Here is a 5429-nt window from a genome sequence, read left to right as displayed (position 1 = left end):
GTCTGTCTCTAGTTCCGATTAACCTTTCTGGTCTTCTTTACTTGGAGTCCGAAGAAACTCCTCTAGAACTCTCTGGCCATATCCCCATCATAGGACTTGACTTGCCAGGTTGCTCTGTACATGTTGAATTTATTCTGTCTTCCTAACAATGCTAACAAAATGCTCAGCCAGGATAGGGATTCAGTGGTTACATGGGTGGTGAATTAACCAATTAATGAATATTGACTAGGGAGGGTCCAAATTTAAAAGTTCCACCTTACCTTAGACCAAAAAATTCAAGTTGTATTAGGTACATTTGTGTTTAATGATACCCTGAGTTTTGAGGAATTAGTTTTCCAACTTGGGAAACAATGTCTGTGTTGATATATGAATGTTTGTCTGACCAGGCTGGGATTGTGGATATGTGATAATCAGTCTCTTTCATGAAATCCCAGTGGATGGGTGAAGAATTCCAGGTAGGCGGGGTTGAATGGAATTAAATAGCAATTCTGGTTTTAAGAAAGAAGGCGTACTTGGGTCATTGGTAGGAACTATTTTTAGTGCTTTGTGCAAATATAATATTTCAGTAAACAAAAAGCTCCTCTCAAAAGTTTATCATTCCGTTCTTTGTTAAACATTGTGTGTGTGTGTGTGTGTGTGTGTGTGTTTTCATGGGTATGGAAGGTACATCATCATTAAAATTAATTACCACAAAAACAATTTGCAAACTGATGGTAAACTATTAATGATGATTTTTCTGTTCATCATGGAACTACATATTTATCCCATTTATTGCAAAGACTATTAATCTTTATAATGAGAAAAAGATAAGAAAATATAGACCAATGAGTAAGCAGGATTCAAAAGGGAAGATTTGGGGATTTGAGAAGCTCGTGGGAGCTACAAGGACCTTTGGCCAATCTAAATGGTCTGGTCGGGGTGGGGCTCCTGAAGCCCTGAGGTGAATGAGGAAGACACTGCTGACTCATTCATCCTAGGATCTCAGCAAATGGAGGCCAGAAAGAAGGTAGGCCTTGGGACAAGGCTTTTCCTCTGGACCTTGAAGTAAGTTATTTCTCACAGTTAACAGCTGTAAGGACATCAGCTGACAGAGGTGTGGACTTGAAAGAACAGAAGAGTTAACAGATGTGAGCTGCTAGCGCCTCAAGCACACTGTCAAGGACTTTGAACATCTGCCAGGATGATTTTAAAAAACTGAAAATATTTCCCTGTGATTTACATATTTGACAATGTATAAGCTTTCTTCATACCATGATTTAAAAAAAAAATTGTGCTATTGAGAATGAGACCTGTGCAGTAGCTGCATGGGAAAGGAGATGTGTACAGAATTAAAACAAATATTCTTAATCTCAAGGCATGGGTTTTGATGTCCTCCAATGGAGATGAAGTGTATGTGATTAGAGCAGTTTACCTCCTTTGACCAGTTAGTGTCTGCAAGACTAAGTGCTTTGAGTAGGTTGTCTTGCTTATTCTAGGACTTAGATTACTATGATCAACTTTAGAAACAAAGGAATGAATGGCTCCCTAGCTTTCTAATTCTGAAGCTCAAATTTCTTCTAGAATACTACCCTGCATATTTCAATCCTATAGATACTCTAAAACAAGTAACAATATCCATAAAATGCTAAATTTAGTAATACGTGATTACAAAGAAAGTAAAGTGGCCATACTTCACTGGTGAGAAGGCACATGCTACTGTGTCTGTGAACCCACTTCTTACACACATTTTTTAATTAAATTAATAGTCACACTATTTTACCCATTGATTCAACATACAATTGCAGAAGAACAACTTGGCAATATTTTCCTAAAGAATTTTATGTGCAAATACCCTTTGCTTCCATTCTTGAACAACTAGGCAATCGCTCTGAAGATTAGCTAGCAATGACATTTGCATAAGCCATTCAGTGCAAGGAACTGGAAGCCAAGATTGTCCTTGAGTGGGAAGGTGGGTTATTTGATACAGCAAAGGAGTAAATAAGGAACTTAAAGGAAACTTACAGGTTCTGAAAAGGGAAAAAAAACATCAAGGTGTTTTAAGTGCAAAATATTAAGGTGCAGAATAGTGTAAATATTAATTTAATTAAAAAATACGTGTGTAAGAGGTGGATTCACAGACACAGTAGCATGTAAAAAATTGTTTTACCCTGAAACAAAACACACAAAGCTTTTAGCTTTGTACACCAGCAAACTAGTTAATCACCACTTCATCAAAAACCAATCTCCCAACCGTTTAGGGACTGGTCTGTCCAGTTTAAACAAACTCCAGCCTCTCTAGGCTGCTCTGTACTCACTTATGTGTTATTTGGACACAGTAGGCCTTTAATGTTTTCGTCCCTAACATTTTTTTCACTTTTAATTTTATTAGCATTTTTAAAAAAAATGGTTTATCGTGTGTTCAAAGCTGGCTTCAAACTCAACTATGTAGCTCAAGATGACCTTGAACTTCTGATCACCACTGCTTCCAGTTCCCAAGTCCTAGCATTACAGGCTTGGGCCACTAGGCCCAGTTGTGTGGGGTGCTGCTGATCCAAATCAGGGTTTTATGCATGCTAGGCAATGTCTTTCCCACCTGAGCAACATCCACAGCACCAGTCAATTGTTATACAGACATCAAATGTTCATGTTGAAGCTTTGTAAGGGTCAACGGGAATGTGCACCGTTTGTTACCTCTACTACTTCACTTCATTCCCATGTCAAACTCTTATCTCTCTTTACAGGTGAGGAGCTCCAGGCTCAGAGCCACAAACTCTCTTAAGGTCGTACAGCTAGATGGCCGCAGAGCTACAATTCGAATGCACCATTCAGAGCACAGATTCTCAACTGCCGGGCCAAACCCTTATACATTGTCTTTATACCCCTCCCTGCCTATTGAGAGTATGCTGGTGAACAACTGGGGCCTCATCAGATAATGCATGAGAAATACTTTTCTAAGTATAGAGCTGTTCAGAGAGGCAGGCAGAAGGCTGGAGTTTGTTTAAATTGGACAGACCAGTTCCTAAATGGTTGGGAGATTGTTTTTTTGATGAAGTGGTGATTAACAATCTTATTTAGTTCCTCCTTTCAAAACATTATAAACATTAGGGCCTGAAAGATGGCTCAGGGGGCAGGACATTTGCTGACAAGCCCAGCAATAAGAGTTTGATCTCAGGAATCCAAGATGGAAGAAGGAAACTGATTTTCCTGAGGTCCTCAGACCTCCATTTACACACACACACACACACACACACACACATCATGCACATATAATTACACAATAATAATAATATACAAATTAAAAGGTTATGATTACTTCCTTATCTACACTAATTTCAAATTGTTTTAAAAATAAAATCATTTGGAAAATGAAAGTCTACTCAAAATACTCTGAAGCCATAACTAATGGCTTTATGTCCAAGTCAAAGGCTGTATCGAACTCATAATTTACAAAATGATAGCAACTATGTACATGTTCACCACTGTTCTCTTTCAACCCTCCATGGGCCAGCTTTTCAAACCAACATATAAAAATGTTCTCTTGGGCCTATAAATTACACAGTATTCTGTTTTCAAGCACATCCAGCTCTTAAAAATTACCTGAAATAAATTGGAATTGAAGTAGTTTCCAAGTCTAACTTCCTAATGGGTGGTGGAATTAATTAGCCAATACCCTTCCTGACAAGATTTGAAAGTATCTTTAGACTGGGTCTAACATTCATCCATCCAGCAGTGCTGAGTCGCTCCGTAGGACTCTCCTGTTTGGAAGAGGATGTTTCAATACACATACAAGCAAAGCACTTTCCCCTCAAAGAGGCCTAAGCAGATAGATATATTAAAGTTGCCAACAGGTGAGATGGCCTCAGAAAAGCACTGCTTTGAAAGTTTGGTGAAAGAGCTTGCTTTGATGGCTCACAGCTAGCTGGATCACAAGAGGAATTTCCATACCCAGTTCTAAGCATGGCTGGCGAAGGGCTGTGGATTCCACCAGACAGTCTGGAGACAGCCAGACTGGGAGATGAGCAGCAGCGCTCCAAATCTGGCAACAGCACGTGTGGAAGGACCAGTGACCTATGGGGAGACTCAGAGCTCACAGGCCAAGGCTCTTCCAGCAGAGGGCAGTGCCTTGGATGGCAGGCAGGACTTAGGCTAGCTGGAGCCCGACACTTCCCTGGAGAGACTGCAACCAGCTTGAGACGGAGGAGGAGAACATTGAACTAAACTGTCTTTTGACTACTGTAAGTGACGTCGGGGACTACTGACCAGGGACAGGGGGATTTCACACTTCTGTGATTCGCCTAGCTTCTAATGCCTAACACTTTGGATTGGGTAATACATGTCTATATCCAGCTCGGACATTAGGGCTTGCAAATAAGGAAATGTGGAGTCACTTTACCTAGGTTGGGCAGAGATTCTCTCAGGTTTCTGAGTGTGCTCTAATAAAGAGGGGGTGAAAAGCCCCAAATCCTGCCTGGCCTTGAGGCCCCAGGGATGTGACATGAAGTTTACAAATAGAAAGTTAGCAGTAACAATTTTCTCTAAAAATAGAACTTAGTTCAACACTAGAGTTATTATTTGCTTTTGAATTTCAAGGCTATGAATGACGGCCTTTAAAACAAAGCTTCACTGTGGGACAGCCAAGTGGGCAGTTTGTTATGCGTTGCACACGATAAAAAGATGAAATGAAATTATTCCACAGGCCTAACCATTTGCAATCACCTTTCAATATTGGTTACCATTGCTGTGTAGTAATTGGAAATAGTTGAAACAAAACTGAATAGTCCACCATAAAGTTTACTTGTAATGCTGATCCCTTTGAGCCTTGTGATTTTTTTTTTAAACAAGACTTTCGTATTTGCTGAGGGAGATGTGTGCCAATTGATAAAGTACAGAGTGCCATACATGACTAAAACAGTACCTTCAAAAATCAAGAGCCCAAACCCACTCTAAGGGTCGTTTGCATACATTGCTTCGGAAAAATATCGAGTGGAAAGAAGTAACAGCAAAGAGAATCAACTTCCTAAACTGTTTTATTTTCCTAGTAACTTCCAGCCTAGGGATGTTTGGTGTTCTCTCAGCGGCTAGATTATTGGCTGGTGGCCTTGGGCCAAGGAGGGAATCTGGTCTTCAGAAGCAGCTGCTGGCCACCTAGAAGCCGAGGGACTTGGGCGGGCCCGGGCTCGAGTAAAAACAGCCAAGCGCTCCTGGCCTGAAGGCTGGAGCTGTAGGTTTCCTCCGAAGCGCCCTTTCTCAAGGCCATTGCCCCGACCTGTAACCCGGGCCTGGCCGCCTGGCTCGCTCGGCAGGGCGCGGCCCGTGAGCCACCCGGCTCGCCCCGAAGAAGAGGTGGGACTTTCCCCACCGGAAGTGAATGCGTCCAGTCTCGGGGAATTGGGGCACCTCAGCTAGTGTGTCAGGGAAACCCTTCCGGGTTTATACTGGGGGTGGGGGGT

The sequence above is a fragment of the Mastomys coucha genome, chromosome X (genome assembly GCF_008632895.1).
Source record: "Mastomys coucha isolate ucsf_1 chromosome X, UCSF_Mcou_1, whole genome shotgun sequence".
In the NCBI taxonomy this organism is placed as follows: domain Eukaryota; kingdom Metazoa; phylum Chordata; class Mammalia; order Rodentia; family Muridae; genus Mastomys; species Mastomys coucha.
The sequence above is the reverse complement of the archived record's forward strand: the minus strand, read 5'-3'. Positions refer to the sequence as shown.